The sequence below is a fragment of the Macaca fascicularis genome, chromosome 1 (assembly GCF_037993035.2).
Source record: "Macaca fascicularis isolate 582-1 chromosome 1, T2T-MFA8v1.1".
NCBI lineage: Eukaryota > Metazoa > Chordata > Mammalia > Primates > Cercopithecidae > Macaca > Macaca fascicularis.
In genome coordinates, this window is record NC_088375.1 from 61,823,512 (window position 1) to 61,833,998 (window position 10,487).

At 42.7% G+C, this 10,487-nt stretch overlaps 1 long non-coding RNA gene across 1 annotated transcript; it reads left to right on the forward strand.

Annotated features, from left to right (window-relative positions):
• Positions 1 to 7,936: 7,936 nt before the first annotated feature.
• On the forward strand, positions 7,937 to 9,972 carry LOC135969675 (uncharacterized). Its single transcript, XR_010585033.2, has 2 exons — positions 7,937 to 8,100; positions 8,754 to 9,972. It is a non-coding gene; the product is annotated as an uncharacterized lncRNA (long non-coding RNA).
• The last annotated feature ends 515 nt before the right edge of the window (positions 9,973 to 10,487 follow it).

The window sequence follows — 10,487 nt, forward strand, 5'->3', positions numbered from 1 at the left end:
TACCAGCCCGTTGACTAGCTCCCAACTTCCCTCCCCACCTCCGCCACTGCCGGATGAACCTAAGAGATCAGGGAAACTAGTCCTAGCTTGGGAAAAGACTGGTATGCACTGGCCCTTCCTTAGGCCTGATGGCCGCTCCCACAGGGGTGTCCATGACCTTCATCCACCGTGCTGGCTATTCCCCACCAAGTATCTCCCCTGTGTTCCTCCCTAGAGGAACTCTGACCCTAGAACATTGAGTCAGAGGTGTCCTTTCCCAGGGCCCCCTTGTGCATACGGCTGGTGTTTTGTCAGTGTCTTAGCCCACTATGGCTGCCCCTGTGGGCTTAGATAGAACCTTACAGTTTTCCATCTAGCTGATCTTCTTCTCTGTATTACTATTCTATTCAGGTTACTTTTCTAGGTGGCTAAACCACTAAATTTCAGTTCTCTGACTTCCTAAAAACAAAAAGGAGACCAAATTTCTTAGGAAGGCTTTTGTATAAAAATTTCTGCCAGGTGCTGTGGCTCATGCCTGTATCCCAGCACTTTGGGAGGCTGAGGGAGGCAGATCACGAGGTCAAGAGATCAATACCGTCCTGGCCAACATGGTGAAACCTCATCTCTACTAAAAATACAAAAATTAGGCCAGGCATGGTGGCTCACACCTGTAATCCCAGCACTTTGGGAGGCTGAGGCGGCTAGATCATGAGGTCAAGAGATTGAAACCATTCTGGCCAACATGATGAAACCCCTCCTCTACTAAAAATACAAAAATTAGCTGGGCGTGGCAGCATGCACCTGTAGTTCCAGCTACTGGGGAAGCTGAGGCAGGAGAATCACTTGAACCTGGGAGGCAGAAGTTGCAGTGAGCTGAGATCATGCCATTGCACTCCAGCCTGGGTGACAGAGCCAGATTCCGTCTCAAAAAAAATAAAAATAAAAATAAATAATAAATAAATAAATAAAAATACAAAAATTGGCTGGCGTGGTGGCGCATACTTGTAGAACCAGCTACTCAGGAGGCTGAGGAAGGAGAATCACTTTAACCTGGGAGGCAGAAGTTATAGTGAGCCAAGATCACACCACTGTACTCCCGCCTGGTGACAGAGTGAGACTCTATCTCAAAAAAAAAAAAAAAAAAAAAAAAAATTCAAGCACAATGCTGTCCTGAGTCTAGACACTCAGGTTAACCCAGAAGGTTGAGTCATTGTATAATCTGTGGGACTTGTGGCTATTTGTCCAGTTTTTTTTTTTTTTTTTTTTTTTTTTTTTTTGAGATGGAGTCTTGTTCTTGCTTCCTAGGCTGGAGTGCAATGGCATGATCTCAACTTGCTGCAACCTCTGCCTCCCAGGTTCAAGTTATTCTCCCACCTCAGCCTCCCGAGTAGCTGGGATTACAGGCAACCACCACTATGCCCAGCTAATTTTTGTATTTTTAGTAGAGACAGGGTTTCACCATGTTGGCCAGGCTGGATATTTGTCCAGCTTTCTAAATATAAGTTTGCTTTTTGAAGGCAGAAAACACTTTCATACCTCTATTGGCTACTTCATGGCATCATGGTACACAGTGAGTTCTTAATGAACACTTGCTGAATTGGACTGAATTTAGAGAATCAGAAGGGACCTTAAAGCTCATCTAATACCTTACTACTCAAAATGTTGTCTCTGGCCCAGCAGCATCAGCATCACCTGAGAACTTGATAGAAATGCAGAATCTCAGACTTCCTGAATCAGAATCTGCATTTTAACAAGCTCCCAAGGTAATCCATATGCTCCTGAAGACACACACAACTGGTCTAGTACAGCTTCTCCCTCCCTGCCTTCCCCAAACTACCACCTGTTTTATAACATTATCACCATCCATCACCTAGAATCTTAGAAACCATGAGCTAGACTAGGCTGTCCAGTTGGCAACTACAGAAAGACCTCGGTGGACATGAACTTACTATCTGTAGTAATAGTCAGTTCCATGGTTGGAATAAAATCCGATGGAACAGAATTAAATTTGCATGAAACAGCCTTAGGAATGGGACTTTGCACTTAGTATATACTCAATAAAAGCCTGTTGGGGGAAAGGTCTAAATAATCTATTATTACCTCTCTTGAATGATTCCTATGGTAGTTCATGTTATGTGTCAACTTGACTGGGACATGAGGTGCCCAGACATTTGGTCAAACATTATTCCAGGCATGCCTGTGGAAGCATTCCTGGATGAGATAAACATATGAATCAGAAGACTGAGTGAAGCAGATTTTGTTCCCTAATATGGGTGGGCCTTATTCAATCAGTCAAAAGCCTGAATAGAACAAAAATGCTCAGTAAAAGGGAATTTTATCTGTCTTACTCCTTGAGCTAGGATATTGGTCTTCTGCCTTTGGACTTTAATGGAAACATTGGCTCTTTGTGGGTCTCAATCTTGGTGGCTTTTGGACTTGAATTTATACCACTTGCTGTCTGGTTCTCAGAACTTCAGACTTGGACTAGAACTACACCATTGCTCTCTTGGGTCTCTAGATTGCTGACTGCAGATCTTGCAACTTCTTAGCCTCGATAATCACATGAACCAATTACCCTAATACCTCTTTCTTGCTGTCTTTCTCTCTCATATCACACACACACACACACACACACACACACACACACACACACATGCTGTTTGTACTGCTTCCCTGGGGAACTCTGGCTAATACATTTTTTTTGGTAGTGAGACATGAGGTGGTGCTGTAACAAATATCTAAACATGTAGAAGTGGCTTTGGAACCGGATAATGGGTAGAGGCTGCAAGATTTTTGAGGTACATGCAAGAAACATGGATATTAAGGGTAATTCTGGTGAAATGTCAGACAGAAATGAGGATCATGTTATTGGAAACTGGAGGAAAGGAAACCTGTTACAAAATGGTGAAGACAGGGCATGGTGGCTCACTCCTGTAATCCCAGCACTTTGGGAGGCTGAGGCGGGCAGATCACTTGAGACCAGGATTTCAAGACCAAACTGGCCAATATGGTGAAACCTCATCCATCTCTACTAAAAATACAAAAATTAGTGGAGTGTGGTACCACATGCCTGTAGTCCCAGCTACTTGGGAGGCTGAGGCATGAGAATTGCTTGAACCCAGAAGGCAGAGGTTGCAATGAGCCAAGATGATACCACTGCACTCCAGCATGAGTGACAGAGCAAGACTCTGTCTCAAAAATAAATAAATAAATAAATAAATAAATAAAGTGGTGAATAACTTGGTTAAAGAGTGTTTTGTGGAAAGCAGAACTTGTGAGCAATATAACTGGATATTTAGCTGAGGAGATTTCTAAGCAGAGTGCTGAAGGAGCAACTTTGTTCCTCCTGACTGCTTACAGCAAAATAGGAAAGGAGAGAAATTAGTTCAAGAAGGAATTGTTAAGCATAAAGGAACCAGAAATAGGGGATTTGGGAAAGTCTATCCATATTGGAAAAAAAAGAAAGAAAGAAAAAAGAAAAAACTTATTCTGAAAAAAGAACTAAAACTAAAACTATTTGATAAAGAGGTCATGACTAAGACTCATAAACTTCATTAACCATCTTAGCAAAAGCCAGGAATAGAGATGGGATTATACCAGCAAAGACACTGTCAGTTTGAACTAAATAAAGTGGAAAGAGAAAACAAGATGAAATGAAAGAAGGCTATTGAACTTCTTAAATCCTTATTCTGCAAGTAAAAGTGAAGAATGACCTCAAAGGTGATTCAGATACCATCAGGGCTGTCTCCTTGGTTTCAAAGGGTGGGGTGATTGCCTCAGTTTCAAGTGGCCAGACAGCCTCTGACTGAAGCCTTATGGGTGGGGCTACACTGTGGAGCCCTGAGGGTATAAATCCCTGTGGGGGCAGAGCTGTGGAGGCGAGACTGCTTCCCCAGTAGGTCCTAAATATGGGACAGACTCCCCAGTGGGCCTAAAAGGTGGAGTATTGAGCCAAAGAGTATTATGCTTGAGGCTTAAAGTTGAATAGAATTTCCCTTGCTAGATTTTGGACTTGCTTGGGATCATCATCTCTTTCTTCCTTCCAATTTCTCTCTTTTGGAATGGGAATGTCTATCCTATGGCTGTTCACCATTGTATCTGGAAGTACGTAACTTGTCTGGTTTCACAGGTTCACAGCTGGAGAGGAATTTTGCCTAAGGGTGAATGTACTGCAAGTCTCACGCATATCTGATTTAGATGATATTTAGATGAGACTATGAGCTTTAGAATTGATGCTGGAATGTGTTGAGTTTAGGGAAGAAGCTGTAAATATAATAAAAGTTTAAAAAAGAAGATGTAAATATAATAATTAAAAACAAAAAAATTTTAATTGGTAGACAAGCCAGGTGCAGTGGCTCACACCTTTAATCCCAACACTTTGGGAGGCCAAGGCAGGTGGATCACTTGAGGTCAGGAGTTTGAGACCAGCCTGGCCAACATGGTGAAACGCTCTCCCTACTAAAAATACAAAAGCCAGCTACTTAGGAGGCTGAGACACGAGAATCACTTGAACCCAGGAGGCGAAGGTTGCAGTGAGCCGAGATCTCACCACTGCACTCCAACCTGGGTGAGAGGGTGAGAGTTCATCTCAAAAATATTTTTGTTGTTGCTTTTTTGTTTGTTTTTGTTTTTTGAGATGGAATCTTGCTCAGTTGCCAGGCTGTAGTGCAATGGCGCTATCTCGGCTCACTGCAATCTCTGCCTCCCAGGTTCAAATGATTCTCCTGCCTCAGCCTCCCCAGTAGCTGGGACTACAGGCACGCACCACCACACCAAGCTCATTTTTGTAATTTTAGTAGAGACAGGGTTTTACCATGTTGGCCAGATGGTCTCGATCTCTTGACCTTGTGATCTGCCTGTCTCGGCCTCCCAAAGCGCTGGGATTGCAGGTGTGAGCCACCGTGCCCAGCCCAAAAAAAATTCTTTTAATACAAATTAAAAATTGGTGTCCAAGAAGATGTAAATATAATACAATTTAAAAATAAGTTTAAAATTTTTTTAAAAGATTTTTTGAGGCTGGTGGGGTGGAATAAATATATTCTGCATGCAATAAGAGCATGAATTTTTTGTGGGAGTCAGGGCAGAATGCTATAGACTGAATTGCAAATGTTGGAATCCTAACCTTCAGTGTGACTGCATTTGGAGTAAGGAAATAATCAAGATTAAATGAGGTCATAAGGGTGGAGCCCTGATAGGATTAGGATCCTTGTAAGAAGAGGCACCAGAGAGCTTACTCTTTCTCTCCCTGCCGTGTGAGGACATAGTGAGAAGGTGGCCATCTATAAGCCTGAAAGAGAGCCCTCGCCAGAAACTGATCCTGCAAGACCTTGGTCTGGGACTCCCAGCCTCTAGAACTTCAAGCAATTAAACATCTGTTGATGAAGCCACCCAGTCTGTGGTATTTTGTTATGGCAGCCCTAGCAGACTGATATACTCCATAATGATGGAAAGAAGGAGAAGCTACTAGGCCTGAAGCAGGCTAGCACAGGGTGGACTGAGGGCTCTGAAGGGCCTCACACTAGAGTACACACAGAATCTCATTATTCCAAAGTAGAGGTGGTAGCATTTCCTCTTTTCCTTTGATGTCCTTGGCGCAAACCAAGACAACAGTGGAGTGAGCCATGTGGAGCTGCTGTGTGACCCACACTCAAAACAATTCCCAGGTAGGGATAGGTACCCAAGACCATCACGATTATCCCAATTCAAAACTCTTTTCTTAGGTTTTGGTGCTATTGTTCCGATAATGGTGGTATTTTCCCCACTTGCAGAGGTGGGGGGCAGGAACTTACTAATGAATAGAATCAAATTTTTACAATTAGAAATTAAATTTTTTTTCTCCCATAGATTAGCAAAAAAACAAAACACCTCTATTGGTGCTTACTTATAACAAGCATTATTCACATGGTTGTTTTAATCCTAATGTGTTAAATTGTATCAGGGCCTGTAAAGATAATCATGACTACTATATACTCAACCAATCTAAACAGATTCATGAACCATTGCAGAGTGTTTATTTGACTGTCTTTTTCTATCAAACCAGTCAATTCCCTCCAATAAAATAAATAGCAGTGGTAATTTCTGATCTATGGACAGTCATGTTTTGGGAGGAGAGGAGAGTGGTTGGGGCTGGTAATCTATTTTCTAGTCAAACTGGAAAATCAGCTTTTCAGAAGTTTCTTCCTGACTCCTCCCATCCCTACTCCCCACATCAAGGGAGGGCAGAGAAGGAAAAGGATATTAAGGTTTGGATTAAACCACCATTGTGCATATTTATAATTCATTCTGAACAACAGAGGACAAGGATAGAGGCTTAAAAAAAAATTCAGTAATCAGCAGCAGTGACAGCAGCAACTGTGCTCTTAGCTCTCCTCATTCACATAAGACAGCCGTTGGACAGGCCTGAGATAACAAAAGCCTTGTGTGCTCTATCGCCCCTTCAGCATGTTCGTGTGTGTTTTCCGACGGACTGAGCATTCCAGACCAGCTGCCTCTGATGCATGGGAAGGTCCATTGGCTGATGCATGCAGGGTGTGGGCACAGAGGAGCACACCATCTTCCAGAGTGAAAACAATCCTGTGGGCCAGTCGCGGTGGTTCACGCCTGTAATCCCAGCACTTTGGGGGGCTGACGCGGGCGGATCACCTGAGGTCGAGAGTTCCAGACTAGTCTGACCAACATGGAGAAACCTCATCTTTACAAAAAATACAAAATTAGCTGGGCATGGTGGTGCATGCCTGTAATCCCAGCTACTTGGGAGGCTGAGGCAGGAGAATCGCTTGAACCCTGGAGGTGGAGGTTGCAGTAAGCCGAGATTGCACCACTGCACTTCAGCCTTGGCAACAAGAACAAAACTCTGTATCAAAAAAAAAGAAAGAAAGAAAAATCATGTGAAATCCAGGCAGCCAGTGCCACACAATGGCTCAGAGTTCCTGTGGAAGTTTAACACAGGGGAAATTAAATTACTGCAAAGATGGTCTAGGATGGGGAGGGGGGTGTTTACTCAGAGAATGTGAGGGAAATCCCAAGGCCTCTGGTCTCATTAAGGCTTAGTCCATTCTGGCTGCTATACCAAAATATTATGGACTAGGTGGCTTATAAACAACAAAAATTTATTTCTCACAATTCTGAAGGCTGGGAAGTCCAAGATCAAGTTTCTGGCAGATTCAGTGTCTGGTGAGCCACCGCTTCCTGGTTCATAGACAACTGTCTTTTTGCTATAACCTCACATAGCAGAGTGGGGTGACAGACCTTTCTGAGGCTTCTTTTATAAAGGCACTAATTCCATTCATGAGGGCTCCACCTTCATGACCTAATCACCTCCCAAAGACCCCACCTCCTAATAGGATAAACTTGGGGGCTAAGATTTCAACAGTGGCCGGGTACACAGTGGAACACACCTATAATCCTAGCCACTCGAGAGGCTGAGGTGGGAGGATTGTTTGAGGCTACAGTGCACAATGATCCTGCCTGTGAATGGCCACTGCACTCCAGCCTGGGCAACATAACAAGACCCCATCTCTAAAAAAAGAAAAAAAAAAGTAATGAAGTTTGAGGGAACACAAATATTTAGACCTTGGTAGGAGATGAGGAGTGGGTGACCAGGAAAGAAAAAGCCTTTTGAGTTGTGGAAGGCAGAGACGGGATTTCAGTTTGTGCGGGTGAATGTGCAAAGCACATGTAAAGTAACCATAAGCTTGAGCTCTGATTTTAGAATTAATAATACAGTATGTTTTTGTTTTGCCATAGACTCTAATTAGACCTCTAGAGCTAGTTCTAGCTTCGTTGCACCCTCCTTCCCTTTTGATATGGTTTGAATCTGTGTCCCCACCCAAATCTCATGATCAATTGTAATCCCCAATGTTGAAGGTGGGGCCTGGTGGGAAGTGATTGGATCATGGGGGTAGATCCTTCCTAAATGGTTTAGCACCCTCCCTTTTTGGTCCTGTTCTTGTGACAGAGTTCTCATGAGACCTGGATGTCTCGCTCTTCCTCCTGTGAAGGAGCCTGCTTCCAGCCATGTGAAGATGCCTGCTGCAGCCTTGCCTTCTGCCATGAATAAAAGCTCCCTGAGGCCTCCCTAGAAGAAGATGCTGCCATGCTTCCTGTACAGTCTGCAGAACCGTGAGTCGATTTAATCTCTTTTCTTTATGAATTACCCACTTGCAGGCACTTCTCTGCAGCAGTGTAAAAAAAGACTAATACCCCACTCCCTGACCACATATCCTCCCCTCACCCAACGCACAGCTGGAATCAGGTGTGTTGTCAGCCTCCCCTGTAAAGGTTCATTTCCAGCTGGTGTGCAGGGGGTTCACAGAGACTGACATCTGAATGATGCACCTGGAATGAGCAGTGATGGGGCCCGGTTCATTTCTGCTTCTCAAATTGATGCCCCATCAGTGAGGCACAAAAGTCATCCCCACTCCCTTCCACCAGTTCCAGACTGTACTGTCTAGATGACTCATTGCCTACGTAGTGGCTCTGCCTGCTACCTTCGCGGGAGAAATGTAATGGTAGCCTACCTTCACTCTTAGGAGATACTAATTTAGGGTATGATGGTGGACTAGGTGTTCAATACCAAGGGCTATTCTTCTTCTAGGTAAGAAATTTTGAATTTTGAGTCAAAACTGTCCTTTTCTTTAAAATTCTGTTTAAAACTCAGGCATTCTAGGATTAATTCCCTGATTAAACTGGCCAAGACATGATCAGTGAACACTGCCCTATTCTTGGGACTCATTGCTTACTTTTATCTTTGCCATATTTATCTTTACTCTCAGGTTTTTGTTTCCTGTCCCCATTCCTGGTCTGAATTTTCTCCATAAGTGATCCTGCTGCTTTCATTAGGCATTGAGCTATGTGATGAAAGAGGCCTTGTCTAGTCCTGCCTCAGGAACAAAACCAAGTTAAAAAATAATTTTAAACAGCCATTGTATGCAAGACACAGTCCTAAGATGAGGACTGGAAGATGAGCAAAGGATACAATAATTGGAGGCCACTCCTGTTCTCAAGGAGTTTAGAGCTAGTTGGAGAGACAGACATAGGTGTAATGTGAACTAATATTATGTGACGTCAACTTACTAACTCAAGATGGCAATAAAATAGAAGTGAGAATTCCACTACATACCTATTAGAATGGTCAAAATCCAGAATGTTTACATCACCAAATGCTGATGAGGATGTGGAGCAATTGGAACTCTCATTCATTGCTGGCGAGAATGCGAAATTGTATAGCCCCTTTGGAAGACAGTTTGGCGATTTCTTACAAAACTAAGCACACTCTTCCCAAATGATCCAGAAACTGCAGTCCTTTGTATTAATTCAAAGGAGTTGAAAATCGATGACCATACAAAAACCTGCACATGGATATTTATAGCAGTTTTTTTCATAATTGCCAAAACTTGAATGCAACCAAGATCTCCTTCGGTAGGTGAATGGTTCAATAAACTGTGGTACATTCAAACAATGGAATATTATTTAGCACTAATAGGATATGAACTATCAAGCCATGAAAAGGAAAACTTAAATGCATATTACTAAATTTAAAAAAATGAAGGAAAGTTGAATGCAATTACTAAGTTTAAAAAAAAGCCAATCATAAAAGACTACATACTCTATGGTTCCAACAATATGACATTCTGGAAAAGGCAAAACTATGAAGAGGGATGAATAGGCAGAACACAGAGGATCTTTGAGGTGGTGAAACAATTCTGCATGACACCGTAATGGTGGATACATGTAACTATACGTTTGTCCAAACCCATAGAATCTACAATTCCAAGAGTGAACTCTAATGCTGACTACAGTCTTCGGGTGATAATAATGTGTTGATACAGGCTCACAATTGTAGCAAATGTACCATTCTGGTGTAGGATGCTAATAATGGGGGAGGCTGTGATGTGTGGAGGCAGGGGTCTTCTGGGAACTCTCTATACCTTCTGCTCAGTTTTGCTGTGAATCTAAAGCTGCTCTAAAAAAATAAAATCTATTTTTTTAAGTGAGAAGGAAGCATATGAATGTTCAGAGAAGATAAAGTCTACGTAGGCAATAAAGGAGACAATGGAAAAGGGGTCTTGAAGTACAGGTGGAATTGGCCAGGCAAGAAGGATAAAGAAGACTATTATAGCCCTGGAAAAGAGTATAAACAAAGACAGTCAGTTATGCTCTAAGTCTTGGTTTTGAAAACATGAATTTGTTTCAACCCGATTCATGTATTGGGGAGCAATCTGAGTGCAATACAGATTTTGCATTTGCTTGTGCATGATTTTTCCTTGAGAAACACCAGGTGAATGGAGAAAACTCTACTCAGCTGAACCAAACAGGGCAGAAGTACACAAAATGTACACAAGGACACCTCTCAAATTTCTACCACCTAACCGAGTTTACAGGGTGTGTTAGAAACCCTCTTTCCACCACTTCATAGGAACTCATAAACTGCACCCCTTTCAACAACCAACTCCATATACAAAATTAATGTCCGTTTCAGGATACTGTGCCATATTTATTGTAGCATG